This window comes from Macaca thibetana, chromosome 20 (genome assembly GCF_024542745.1).
Source record: "Macaca thibetana thibetana isolate TM-01 chromosome 20, ASM2454274v1, whole genome shotgun sequence".
NCBI lineage: Eukaryota > Metazoa > Chordata > Mammalia > Primates > Cercopithecidae > Macaca > Macaca thibetana.
The window spans coordinates 52,660,200-52,674,736 of record NC_065597.1 but is presented as its reverse complement, the minus strand read 5'-3'; the positions used below and the strand labels follow the sequence as shown (position 1 = coordinate 52,674,736).

The window sequence follows — 14,537 nt, the reverse complement described above, 5'->3', positions numbered from 1 at the left end:
ATACACACACACACACACACACACACATATATATATATATTTTGAGACAGAGTCTCACTCTGTCACCCAAGGCTGGAGTGCAGTAGCGGGACCTCAGCTCACTGCAACCTCCGCCTCCCAGGTTCAAGTGATTCTCCTGCCTCAGCATCCTGAATAGCTGGGATTACAGGCGCGTGCCACCACGCCTGGCTAATTTTTGTACTTTTAGTAGAGATAGGGTTTCACCATGTTGGTCAGGCTGGTCTCGAACTCCTGACCTCGTGATCTGCCCGCCTCGGCCTCTCAAAGTGCTGGGGTTACAGGCGTGAGCCACCCCGCCTGGCCTTCCAAAAGCTTTTACAGCTGTGGCCGTGTTTGTGGACATTCAGCATGGAAAAGCAAGTCTGTTTCACGGGTGTTTCAAGCAAAACACGGGGTTGCGTCTTTTCAGCCCTGATGGTCGATTTGGCCACGTCACCATCCCTGAACCAATCACTAGTTGCCTAGGGAGAAGGAGTGCACTGACTGGCTCATCCTCAGTTCTAGGCTCAACCCCCTCGAGCAGGGAATTAATCGGATTCTCCCCAGCATTTGGCCAAGATTCTGTCCCTCAAGATAGGATTACTACATTATTGACTCAAGAAGGGAACAGCTAATGATGATGGGGAGAAAAAAATTCCACTGCTCTTTTTATGTGGTTGAAAGTATGAGGGCCAGGCGCGGTGGCTCGCGCCTGTAATCCCAGCACTTTGGGAGGCCGACGTGGTTGGATCACGAGGTCAGGAAATCGAGACCATCCTGGCTAACACAGTGAAACCTCGTCTCTACTGAAAATACAAAAAATTAGCCAGAGGTGGTGGCGGCACCTGTAATCCCAGCTACTCGGGAGGCTGAGGCAGAGTAACGTGAACCCAGGAGGCGGAGCTTGCAGTGAGCCAAGATCACGCCACTGCACTCCAGCCTGGGCAACAGAGCGAGACTCCGTCTCAAAAAAAAAAAAGAAAAAAGAAAGTATGAGAACTCCCTGGAAAAGAATTCGTGCTAAAAGGTGCTTGTTCAACTCAAAGACAATGGGTCAGAAATGAGGGGTGGCCAGGCAAGGTGACTTACCCCTGTAATCCCAGTACATTGGGAGGCTAAGGTGGGAGGATTGTTTAAGGCCAGGAGTTTGCTACCAGCCTAGGCAACATAGTGAGACTGTCTCTACAAAAATTTTAAAAATTAGCCACGCATGGTAGCTCATACCTGTGGTTCCAGCTACTCAGAAGGCTGAGGTGGGAGGATTGCTTGAGACTAGGAGGTCAAGGCTGCAGAGAGCTACGATTGCAGCACTGCAGTACAGCCTCGGTAACACAGCGAGACCCTGTCTCAAAAAAAAAGAGGGAAAGGGAAGGAAAGGAAGGGAAGGGGGAGGGGGAGGAGAAAGGAAGGGAAGGGGGAGGGGGAGGAGAAAGGAAGGGAAGGGGGAGGGGAGGAGAAAGGAAGGGAAGGGGGGGGGGAGGAGAAAGGAAGGGAAGGGGGAGGGGGAGGAGAAAGGAAGGGAAGGGGGAGGGGGAGGAGAAAGGAAGGAAGGGGGAGAGGGGAAGGGAAGAGGGGAGGGGTAGGGAGGGAGGGAAGAAAGAAGGGCTTTCATATTAGAAGGGCACACTCAGAACTGGCTCTTCCCTTTAGCCATTCCCCTTCTTTTTGCCTTGGTCATGGATGTGATGACCGGAGCCGAAGCAGCCATTTTGTGGCCCAGAATATCACAGAGACACAAGAACTGATAGCATTAAAATGCTGACACCAGCTAGATAGGAGAGATGAGTTCTGTTGTTCCACAGCACTAATGAGTGAATGTGGTTCACTGTAGCTTATTGTATATTTTCAGAAAGCTAGGATTTTGAATGTTCACAACACTGAGGCATGATAGTTTGAGGTGATGAATATGCTAATTTGATCATTGCACATTGTATACACATATTGAAATATCACTGTCTTCTATAAATATGTACAACTATTACATGTCAACTAAAAATAAAAGGAAAAAATGCTGAAGCAATGACAGAAAACTACCTATGTCTGGGTATCTTTTGATATCTTTCTGTCTAATCCTCTTCTGAATCGTTGTATCTCTTGTGTCTCTCTTCACCTCAGTACAAAGATTGGTGAGAAAAACAAATTTTTACTGTTTAGGTCTTTGTTAAGTAAAAATGTAGGCCAGGCACAGTGGCTCACACCTGTAATCCCAGCGCTTTGGGAGGCCAAGGTGGGCAGACCATTTGAGGCCAGGAGTTCGAGACCAGCCTGGCCAACATGGTAAAACTCTGTCTCTACTAAAAATACAAAAATTTGCTAGGCATGGTGGCATGCACCTGTAGTCCCAGCTACTTGGGAGGCTGAGGTGGAATGATCACTTAAGCCCAGGAGGTGAAGGTTGCAGTGAGCCAAGATTGCACCACTGTACTCCAGCCTGGGCGGCAGCGCGAGACCCTGTCTCAAAAACAAGTAAAAATATGGTCCATAAACATTCAACATCAGCATTACCTAGGAGCTTATTAGAAATACAGAATGGGGCGGGGCATGGTGACTCACGCCTGTAATCCCAGCACTTTGGGAGCCCGAGGTAGGCAGATCACAAGGTCAAGAGATCGAGACTATCCTGGCCAACATGGTGAAACCCTGTCTCTACTAAAAATACAAAAATTAGCTGGGTGTGGTGGCAGGCACCTGTAATCCCAGCTATTCGGGAGGCTGAGGCAGGAGAATCGCTTGAACCCGGGAGGCAGAGGTTGCAGTGAGCCGAGATCGTGCCACTGCACTCCAGCCTGGTGACAGAGCGAGACTCTGTCTCAAAAAAAAATGCAGGCCAGGCACTGTGGTTCATGCCCATAATCCCAGCACTCTGAGGGGCTGAGGCAGGAGGACTACTTGAGCCCAGAAGTTTGAGACCAGCCTGGGCAATATAGTGAGACCCCGACTCTACAAAAAAATTTAAAAAGAAAACAAAAAATGCAGAATCTCAGGCCTGCCCCAGATTCCAAATCAGAATCTACAAGGTCCTGAATGGATTCACAAGCACATTCACGTGGAAGAAGCGGTGGTTTGGGTATTATAGGAGTGTGGTTGAATGCAGTCCATGCAATATACATAGGCTACCTGAACTCCCCAAGATTGGATTAAATGCCATTTGAGGCACCAGCAGTGGCGGGAAATGATCATAGGCAGTTGGAGTGAGAGACAAGGAACACGGCACAGTAGCCAGGAAGACTGGTATGTGGTGCACTTGGAGATATACTAAACGCCCGTACATTCTTTACTGTGTTCCAGGCACCATTACCAGCCCTGTGCAAATATTAGCACATTTAGTCTCTTTGGCAGCCTTAGGAATCATTTCACAGGTGCATAAACTGAGGCCTGGATAGAGTAAGTCACAAAGCTGGTAAGTGCCGAGCCAAGATTGAAACCCATGCGATCTATTTCCAGAGCCTGTGCTCCCTTCCCGGAGGTTTCCGCAGGGTCTTTGGGGAAGTGTTTTTGTTTTTGTTTTTGTTGTTCTGTTTTTTGTTTTGTTTTGTTTTTTTGAGTCAGAGTCTCGCTCTGTTGCCAGGCGCAGTGGCGTGATCTCAGCTCATTGCAACCTCTGCCTGCTGGGTTCAAACGATTCTGCCTCAGCCTCCCAAGTAGCTGGAATTATGGGCATGCGCCATCACACCTGGCTACTTTTGTATTTTTAGTAGCGATGGGGTTTCACTATCTTGGCCAGGCTGGTCTCGAACTCCCGACCTCAAGTGATCTGCCCACCTTGGCCTCCCGAAGTGCTGGGATTACAGGGGTGAGCCACCACTCCTGGCCCTTTGGGGAGAATTTTAAGGGAGCTGAAGAACCTACAGAGAGGAACTGAGTTGATAACCGTTTCACGTTTCTGTTTTTTACCCACCTAGTCAGTGTGATTTGGGAAGCATGGGTTAAACATTCATTATCTCATTTAATCTTCAAAACTTCATTCCATCAAATCATATCTGTTGAGCACCAGTGTGTATGTGCCATGAACTGGGGATACACTGATGAACTAGGTCCTACTCGTGCCTCCACAGACTTAGTGAGGAGAGCAACAGGCAAAGAATTCTCACGTGGTATGAAAGTGGGCAGCTATGGGAGCCCAGAAGAGAGACAATCAATCCAGGAGGACTTCCAGGAGGAAGAAAGAGCCAGACGAGACCCAAAGGATGACTAGGAGATAGTCAGGCAAAGCTGGATTGAGTAAAATGTGCTCTTAGACCAGGCACGATGTCTCACACCTGTAATCCCAGCAGTTTGGGAGGCCAAGGTGGGAGAATTGCTTGAGGCCAGGAGTGCCAGACAAGCCCGGGCAACATAGTGAGATCCCGTTTCTACAAAAAATTTTAAAAATGGGCTGGGCACGGTGGAGTGCACCTGTCATCCCAGATACTTGGGAGGCTGAGGTGGAAGAATCACCTGAGGCTAGGATTCCAAGGCTGCAGTGAGCTGTGATTGCACCACTGCACTCCAGCCCAGGCAACAGAATGGAATCCTGTCTCTATCAAAAAAAAAAAAGCTTCTGAGAAGATAACAAATACAAAAGCCCAGAGATGGACAAGACAGCACTGAGCTGGAGGGCCACAGATAACATTTCTTCAACAGTCAACCCTGAGGAGTTGAGGGGTAAGAATTATTAATTTCCATTTTACAGATGTGGACACTGAAGCTCTAAGAGGCTCAGCAATGTGCCAAGTGCTAGTGTTCACAGCAAATGAGTAGAAGAGACAGGCTTTCAATCTAGCTCTGATGCCAAAGGCTATGTTCCTTCCACCACATTTGATCTGGTAATACCTCGGATCAAAATGTGCCCCAGAGGCTGGTTGAGGTGACTCATACCTGTCATCTTAGCACTTTGGGAAACTGAGATGGGAGGATCACTCAAAGGCCAGGAGTTCGAGACCAGCCTGGGCAACATAGTGAGACTCTGTGTCTGAATTTCTTTTTCTTTTTCTTTTTTTTTTTTTGAGACAGAGTCTCACTCTGCACTCTGGAGTACAGTGGTATAATCTTGGCTCACTGCAATCTCTGCTTCCCGAGTTCCAGCGATTCTCGTGCCTCAGCTTCCCAAGTAGCTGGGACTACAGACGCATGCCACCATGCCCAGCTAATTTTTGTATTTTTAGTAGAGACAGGTTTCACCATGTTGACCAGGCTGGTCTTGAACTCCTAACCTCAGATGAGCCTCCCCCCTCGATCTCTCAAAGTTTTGGGATTATAGGCGTGAGCCACCGTGCCCAGCCTATGTCTGAATATTAAATAAATAAGTAAATGGTGCTCCATGGGGTTCCCTCATACTCTTCTCTTTCTCTTGCTGCACCCCTGAACCCTAATGACCTATGGATCTTTGGGGTAGAGGTGCCATATTGGCTGTGCTCAGTAACTAGGCTCAAAATGCCTGACAGCTGTGCCTGTCTGGCTGTCTTAGCCAGTGAGATGCTGTCCTTAGGCAATAGCCTACCTGTGTGTTTCAGCCCATCCGTGACCCCTCACCTGTAGACGTTCTCCACTAGCTAACAGGTTGAACATCTTTTCTCTCGCTTCTTTATAGCAAACCACCGGTCCCCTGCCACCCCTTGTTCTGCCATGCCCACCACGTGGTCTGACGCATTCACAGACAGGTTTCTCTCGCTCTTTGGATTTGTCTGTCACTGACCCAATGCAATGAGGCTGCCAAATGTGCTCTGGTTATCCCAGGCTGAATTAATGAAAATATAGGGCCCAGAACCGGGGAGGTGGACTTGGGTCAGTCCTCACCAGGGAAGAACATTCAGTTCTGGGAGGAAGGGTGCCAAAAGGCAGTTAAGTTCAGAGGCAATTATCCAGAAAGCACGAGGCTCAAAGCCAAAATGTATGAGTAACATTGAAAGAATTGGGGTTATGTGGACTGAAGCAGAGATGACTCAGGCGGAGACTGTTCCCAAATGAGGCTGCAGGAGACTGCAGGAGGAGCTTCAGGAGCTGGGGCTCACTGCCACTCAGAATTCACTCCTCTACTGGCATCTGGTTCTTCAATGCTCCCAAGCCTCTCTGAGTCTGAGTTCCCTCTCCCACCCAACTTACTTTTTTTTTTTTTTTTTTTTGAGACAGTCTCGCTCTGTCGCTCAGGCTGGAGTACATTGGCCACGATCTCAGCTCACTACAACCTCCACCTTCTGGGTTCAAGTGATTCTCCTGCCTCAGCGTCCCGAGTAGCTGGGACTACAGGCGCATCCCACTATGACCAGCTAATTTTTGTATTTTTAATAGAGATGGGGTTTCACCGTGTTGGTCAGGCTAGTCTGGAACTCCTGACCTCAGGCGATCTGCCCGTCTCAGCCTCCCAAAGTACTGGGATTCCAGGCGTGAGCCACAGTGCCCAGCCACTTACTAACTTTTCTAACCTCCTGGTTTCTGACACGCATGGCCCTGCTGCCCCGTCTGTCCTTTTCACAAGTGATTCTGCCTCTTTCCTCCGCAAATTGAGACCAGTAAGAAAAATATTCTCTGCACCATCCATTAATTGGTATCTGAACCCATCTTTTCCTCCTTCCTTCTGGTCTTATGGAAGAGAGACTGGACTCCTTCCAAGGTTAATTCTTCCACATGGACTTTGGAGTCCATCCATCAACTTTGTTCCTATTTCTTCCACATCTCGCACTCCTATTAAGAAGCCCAAGTCAGGCCGGGCGCGGTGGCTCAAGCCTGTAATCCCAGCACTTTGGGAGGCCGAGGCGGGCGGATCACAAGGTCAGGAGATCGAGACCACAGTGAAACCCCGTCTCTACTAAAAATACAAAAAATTAGCCGGGCGCGGTGGCGGGCGCCTGTAGTCCCAGCTACTCAGGAGGCTGAGGCAGGAGAATGGCGGGAACCCGGGAGGCGGAGCTTGCAGTGAGCCGAGATCGCGCCACTGCACTCCAGCCTGGGCAACAGCGTGAGACTCCGTCTCAAAAAAAAAAAAAAAAAAAAAAAAAAAAGAAGCCCAAGTCTTTCCTATAGTAAAAAAAAAACCAACAAGCCTCTCAAAAACCCCACTGATTGCCTCTATTATATGCAGGGACCACGTGTCTTCTCTTTCACATTTCACATGTAAACTCTTTTTTTTTTTTTTTTTTTTTTTTTTTTTTGAGGCAGGGTCCACATTTCACATGTACAGTCTTTTTTTTTTTTTTTTTTTTTTTTTGAGGCAGGGTCTCGCTCTGTCACCCAGGCTGGAGTGCAGTGGCACAATCTTTCCTCACTGCAGCCTCTGCCTCTGGCGCTCAAGTGATCTTTCCAGCTCAGCCTCCCAAGTAGCTGGGACTTCAGGCGCGTGCCACCATGCCCAGCTAATTTTTGTATTTATTGTAGAGATGAGATCTTGCCATGTTGCCTAGGCTTGTCTTGAACTCCTGGGCTAAAGCAAGTCACTCACTTCAGCCTCCCAACGTGCTAGGATTATAGGCATGAGCCACCATGCCTGGCTCTATCAAATCTTCAAACCTTATCATAGTATACCAATGCTATTTAAGCTATTGCAGATTAGATTGGACCATATGAAATTGTCGTTTTTTCAGTAACAGCTTTTTTGAGACATAATTCACATACCCTACAATTCACACACTTAAAGTATACAATTTGGCTGGGCACAGTGGCATCTCTTGAAACCAGGAGTTCGAGGCTACAGTGAGCTATGATCATCCCACTGCACTTTAGCCCGGGTGACAGAGCAAGATGCTAACTCTAAAAAAATAAAGCATACAATTCAATGGTGTTTAATACATTCACAGAGTTGTGCAACCATCACCACAATCAATTCTAGAATATTTTAGTCATCCCCTAAAAAGCCCACATTCTTTTTTTTTTTTTTTTTTTTGAGACGGAGTCTCGCTTTGTCGCCCAGGCTGGAGTGCAGTGGCGCGATCTCGGCTCACTGCAAGCTCCGCCTTCCGGGTTCACACCATTCTCCTGCCTCAGCCTCCAGAGTAGCTGGGACTACAGGCATGCACTACCACGCCCGGCTAATTTTTTGTATTTTTTAGTACAGATGGGGTTTTACCGTGTTAGCCAGGATGGTCTCGATCTCCTGACCTCATGATCCACCTGTCTCGGCCTCCCAAAGTGCTGGGATTACAGGCGTGAGCCATGGCGCCCGGCAAAGCCCACATTCTTTAACTATCACCCCCATCTCCAGATCACTCACTCCCGGCCCTCAGCAACCACTAATCTACTTCCTCTCTGTATGGATTTACCTATTCTAGACATTTCATATAAATGGAATGACATTATATGTTGTTCTTTGTGTCTGGTTTCTTTCACTTACCATAATGTTTTCAAGGGTCATCCATGTCATAGCATGTATCAGTATTCAACTCCTTTTTATGCCAAATATTAGTCCGTTGAATGGATGTGCTAAATTTCGTTAGCTAGATATGGTGGTGCACATCTGTAGTCCGCTACTCAGGAGGCTGAGGTAAGAGGATCACTTGAGCCCAGGAGGTTGAGACCAGCCTAGGCAACATAGTAAGATCCCATCTCAAAAAATAAATTAATATATAAAAACAAACATCATCTCTGGAGAGACAATTCCAATGAAAAAATAAATTTTATTTATACCTTCATTCATTGATGGACATTTGAGTTACTTCTACTTTTTCACTATTATGAATAAAACTGTTATAAACATTTATATGCAAGTTTTTGTGTGGATATATGCTTTCATTTCTCTTGAGTGTACACCTAGATTTAGAGTTGGGGGGTCATATGTAAATTCTATGTTTAAAAAATTTTTTGACCAGGCGTGGTGGCTCACACCTGTAATCCCAGCACTTTGGGAGGCCAAGGGGAGATCACCTGAGGTCAGGAGTTCAAGACCAGCCTGGGCATCATGGCGAAACCCCACCTCTATAAAAGACAGAAAGATCAACTGGGCGTGGTGATGCATACTTATAGTCCCAGCTACTTGGGAGTCTGAGGCAGGAGGATCACTTGAGCCCAGGAGATCAAACCTGCAGTGAAATGTGTTCACACCACTGGACCCAGACTGAGTGACAGCATGACACCTTGTATCCAAAAAAAAAAAAATTTTTTTTGAAGACAGAATCTCACTCTGTTGCCCAGGCTGGAGTGCAGTGGCACAATCTCAGCTCACTGTAACCTTCGCCTCCTGGGTTCAAGCAATTCTCCTCAGTCTCCAGCTACTCAGTCTCCAAGTAGCTGGGATTACAGATGTGCACCACCGCACCTGGCTAATTTTTGTATTTGGTGGACACTGGTTGGTGGGAGGGAGGGCATTGCATGTGTGTATTCATATTTTTTAACAAAAATTGTGACATTATTCTGTGGAACAAATGCAGTGAAATAAAATGCTTTTGAAAATTATATCATTAAGGCCGGGCATGGTGACTCACGCCTGTAATCCAGCACTTCGGGAGGCCAAGGTGGGCAGATCACCTGAGGTCAGCCTGGCCAACATGGTAAAACCCCATCTCTACTAAAAATACAAAAAGTAGCTGGGTGTGGTGGTACACACCTGTAATCCCAGCTACTCAGGAGGCCGAGGCAGGAGAATCGCTTGAACCTGGGAGATGGAGGTTGCACTGAGCCGAGAGCACACCAGAGCACTCCAGCCTGGGTGACAGAACAAGACTCCGTCTCAAAAAAAGAAAGAAAGAAAAAGAAAATTATGACATTAAGTGAATACAAGGGGCTATATTATTTATGTACTCACTTTTGTAGCAAACCCCCCAGCTGTGCACTTTTCTGGGTGCATGTAATACTTTCACAAGCAAATAAATACCTTTATTTAAAACAATAATAACAGAAAATCTCAGCACACTAGGGCACGGTGGTTCACACCTGTCCCAGCACTTTGGGAGGCTGAGGCAAGAGGATCACTTGAGGCCAGGAGTTTAAGACCAGCATGGGCAACATAACGAGACCCCGTCTCTCTACAAAAAAATGTAAAATGAACTTAAATTTTTTTTAATTTTTAAAAAGCTTAGCACCAGTGGAGTCATTCTAGAAAGGTGATGCTAATGATTAGTACTTATATAGCATTTACTATGAACCAAGCACTGTTCAAAACACCTTATTTACATGTATTCACTTAAATCCAGCAACAACCCTTTGAGTTAGATGCTATTATTAATTTTGTTTTACAGAGGAAGCAACCAAGCCACAGAGAGGCCAAGAAACTTGCTCAGATCACACAGTTAATGCATGGCACATCTAGAATTTCTAGAGTCTAGAACCAGCCAGGATGGCCTCTCAAACTCTATCTTATACAGACTATCTATTGACATTCAGTGAATTTTTTTTCTGTCACCCAGGCTGGAGTGCAGTGGCATGATCTCAGCTCACTGCAGCCTCCAATTCCCAGGTTCCAGTGATTCTCCTGCCTCAGCCTCCCAAGTGGCTGGGATTACAGGCACATGCCACCACGCCCAACTAATTTTTGTATTTTTAGTAGAGATGGGGTTTCGCCATGTTGGCCAGGCTGGTCTCGAACTCCCGACCTCTGGTGATCCGCCCACCTCGGCCTCCCAAAGTGCTGGGATTATAGGCATGAGTCACCACACCCAGTCTTAGGTGAATTCTGAATACTGGTTAAATGAGAATAACTACATGACCTTTCTTACAGACTACAAGAATATTTAACAAAATTCAGTATCCAGTACCGATATGATAAAAACATATTTAAGTTAAAAAACAGCATCTTATTTAATGTTGCACACTAGAAGCATTTTCCATTAAAGTCAGGAACAAAGTAAGAGCAATAATATTTCCGCTGTTATTTAATATTATTCTAGGTATATAAAGATAAAAAATATGAATTTTAAGAATTACAAAGTGGAGACAACATAATGACTATTTGCAGGTAATATGATTGCATATCTAGCCAATCCAAGAGTACTCCTGGAAAGTCTCGTAAATAATGAGTTAAGTCAATAACGTAGTTGGTTACACAATCAACAGCACTTCTCTGTTTCAGGAAAAAAGCTAGGAAACAAAATGGAAGAAAACCTTATACTTAAAATAGCACCAACGCCCACACTTACGACATCAGCAACAAAACAAAAACGTAGGAAAATGAAAGAAGAAATAAATGAAAATACACACTTTGTTCATCAATTAGAAGATTTCATGATGTAAAGATGCATATTCTCCCTAAATTAAACTTAACCTTTAATTTTAGATCAATAAAAATACATAATGAGGTTTTTTTGGAAGTAGACTCATTGAGTCTAAAGTTCAAATGGAAAAATAAACAAGCGAGGCTAGCCAGGAAAATTTTGAAAAAAGAAAGTAATAAAAAAAGAATTAACTCTCCTAGGCATTGAAGCACATTATAAAGCTACATTTATATTTTCAAAAGTTTGGTACTTGGCCAGGCACGGTGGCTCACGCCTGTAATCCGAGCACTTTGGGAGGCTGAGGTGGGTGGATCACGAGGTCATGAGGTCGAGACCATCCTGGCCAACACGGTGAAATCCCATCTCTACTAAAAATACAAAAAATTAGCCGGGCATGGTGGCAGGTGCCTGTAGTCCCAGCTACTCGGGAGGCTGAGGCAGGAGAATGGCGTGAACCTGGGAGGCGGAGCTTGCAGTGAGCTGACATCGCGTTACTGCACTCCAGCCTGGGCGACAGAGCGAGACTCCGTCTCAAAAAAAAAAAAAAAGTTTGGTATTTGTGCATGAAAAGAAAAGCAGATTAATGAAGCAGACTAGAATCTAGAAATAGACCCAAATACATTTGAGAAGCTACTAAATGGTCAGAGAGAAAAAAGTAAAATTAGGCAGTGCAGTAATTGCTGTTAGAGTAGTTGGCTAGAGCTGGATGCCTACCTAATTCCTTACACCAGATAAATTCCAGACAGATAAACAATTTTTTTTAATTTATTTACTTATTTTTATTTATTTATTTTTAGACAAGGTTACTCTGTCACCCAGGCTGGAGTGCAGTAGCATGATCTCAACTCACTGCAATCTTTGTCTCCAGGGTGCAAGCCTCACCCTGCTGAGTAGGTAGGACCACAGGTGCATGCCACCCACTTGGCTAATTTTTGTATATAATTTTGTTAATTTTTAGTAGAGACAGGGTTTCAACATGTTGGCCAGGCAGGTCTTGAACTCCTGACCTCATGTGATCCACCTGCTTTGGCCTCCCAAAGTGCTAGGATTACAGGTATGTGCCACCACCGCACCTGGCCAGATAAACAATTTAAATGTAAATAAATAAAACAGGATGAAAGGGGAACATGAACGCGCGCGCGCACACACACACACACACATCTTAAATAAAAGAAAATCTTTCTAAGCAAGACACAAAATTCAGATGCTAAAAAGAAAAAATTGGCTACATAAGATTAGAAATAGCTGCACAGTATAAAAATACCATAAGCTAAATTAAAATGTAGGTAACAAGCTAGGAGAAATGTTTTTATGATTCATCCAACAGGCGAAGAATAAATGTTCTTAATATACAAAGAGCTCTTATAATTAAAAAGAAAAAATATGAATAGTTTTTAAATTGGTTAAAGAATGATGTAGCTCACAAAAAAACCAAATATAAATTGCTCATAAATACATAAAAACACACAAAAAATTTCTCAACCTTACTAGTGACTAAAGACATACAAATTAAAGTGAGATAATAAGTTGGCAAAGAGAGTGTTAAATAATAGCCACAATGGGCCCACACAGTGGCTTTCGCCTGTAATCCCAGCACTCTGAGAGGCCAAGGTGGGTAGATGGCTTGAGGCCAGGAGTTCGAGACCAGCCTGGCCAACATGACGAAACCTTTTCTCTACAAAAAAATACAAAAATTAGCCCAGCATAGTGACACGTGCTACTATGTCACCATAGTGACATAGCTACTCAGGAGATGAAAACTGACATGCTCTTTGTTTTTGTTTGTTTTTTGGGGTTTTGGGTTCCTGTAACTTTTTTCAACAGTTTTTGGGGTACAGGTGGTTTTTGGTTACACAGATGAGTTCTTTAATGGTGAATTCTGCAACTTTGGTGCACCCGTCACCCTAGCAGTGCGCAGTGTACACAGCCCCCAATATGTAGTCTTTTATCTCTCACCCACCTTCCAACCTCCCCCTTCGAGTCCCCACGGTCCATTATATGGCTCTATATGTTTTTGCATCCTCATAGCTTAGCTCCCATTTATAATTGAGAACATACAGTATTTGTTTTTCCATTTCTGACTTCCTTCACTTAGAATAATGGCCTTCAGTTCCACCCAAGTTGCTGCAAAAGACAGTATTTTGTTTCTCTTCATGGCTCAGTAGTATTCCATGATACCCATATGCCATATTTTCTTTATCCACTCATTGGTCAGTGGGCACTTAGGTTAGTTCCATATCCTTGCAACTGTGAATTGTGCTGCAATAAGCATAAGCGTGTATGTGTCGGCTGGGCACACCTGTAATCCCAGCACTTTGGGAGGCTGAGGCGGGCGATCACCTGAGGTCAGGAGTTCGAGACCAGCCTGACCAACATGGAGAAACCCCATCTCTACTAAAAATATAACGATTAGCCGGGCATGGTGGTGCATGCCTGTAATCCCAGCTACTCGGGAGGCTGAGGCAGGAGAATGGCTTGAACCTGGAAGGTGGAGGTTGCAGTGAGCCGAGATTGCACCATTGCACTCCAGCCTGGGCAAGAAGAGCGAAACTCTGTCTCAAAAAAAAAAAAACAAAACAGTGTGCGTGTGTCTTTTTCATATAATGACTTCTTTTCCTTTGGGTGGATATCCGGTATTGAGATTGCTGGATTAAATGGTCAATCTGCTTTTACTTCTAATTTAAGGAATCGCCATACTGTTTTCCATTGTGGTTTTACTAATTTACATTCTCACCAGCAGTGACGCACTCTATTTGAAAGGCAAATTAACATTTTTAATCATATTTTAAAATGTTCATTGAGTTTCAGGTCAAGGTTAAGTGAGGAAAAATAAATAAAATGTTTATGTTGGCCGGGTCTGGTGGCTCACACTGTACTCTTAGCACTTTGGGAGGCTGAGGCAGGCGGATCACTTAGAGGCCAGGAGTTCCAGTCCAGCCTGGGCAACATAGAAAGACCCCATCTCTACCAAAAATACAAAAATTAGCTGGACATGGTGGCACAAGCCTGTAGTCCCTGCTATGCGGGAGGCGGAGGCAGGAGGATCACTTAAACACAGGAGGTTGAGCCTGCAGTGAGCTATGATTGCACTGTTGCACACCAGCCTGGACAATAGAGCGAGACCTTGTCTCAAAAAAAAAAAAGTTTATATTCTTTGACCCAGCTATTCCACTTCTATGAATCTCTGCCACAGGTGTCTTAAATACATGAACAAAGGCATACATTTTTTAAAAAAATTGTAAATATGCTGGGTGTGGTGGCTCACACCTGTAATCCTAGCACTTTGGGAGTCCGAGGCAGGCGGATCACCTAAGGTCAGGGGTTCAAGACCAGCTTGACCAATGTGGAAAAACCCTGTCTCTACTAAAAATACAAAATTAGCAGGGTGCAGTATCGCATGCCTGTAATCCCAGCTACTCGGGA

General features: G+C 45.1%; 1 protein-coding gene across 1 annotated transcript in view; it reads right to left on the bottom strand.

Annotated features, from left to right (window-relative positions):
• The window catches only part of NDUFAB1 (NADH:ubiquinone oxidoreductase subunit AB1), a 1,133,838-nt gene extending 1,120,751 nt beyond the window's left edge, over positions 1–13,087 (bottom strand). The window contains exon 1 of the mRNA XM_050773854.1: positions 13,083–13,087. The gene's annotated coding sequence lies outside the window, so the exon portion shown is untranslated. The remainder of the gene's footprint in view (positions 1–13,082) is intronic.
• Between the last annotated feature and the right edge of the window lie 1,450 nt (positions 13,088–14,537).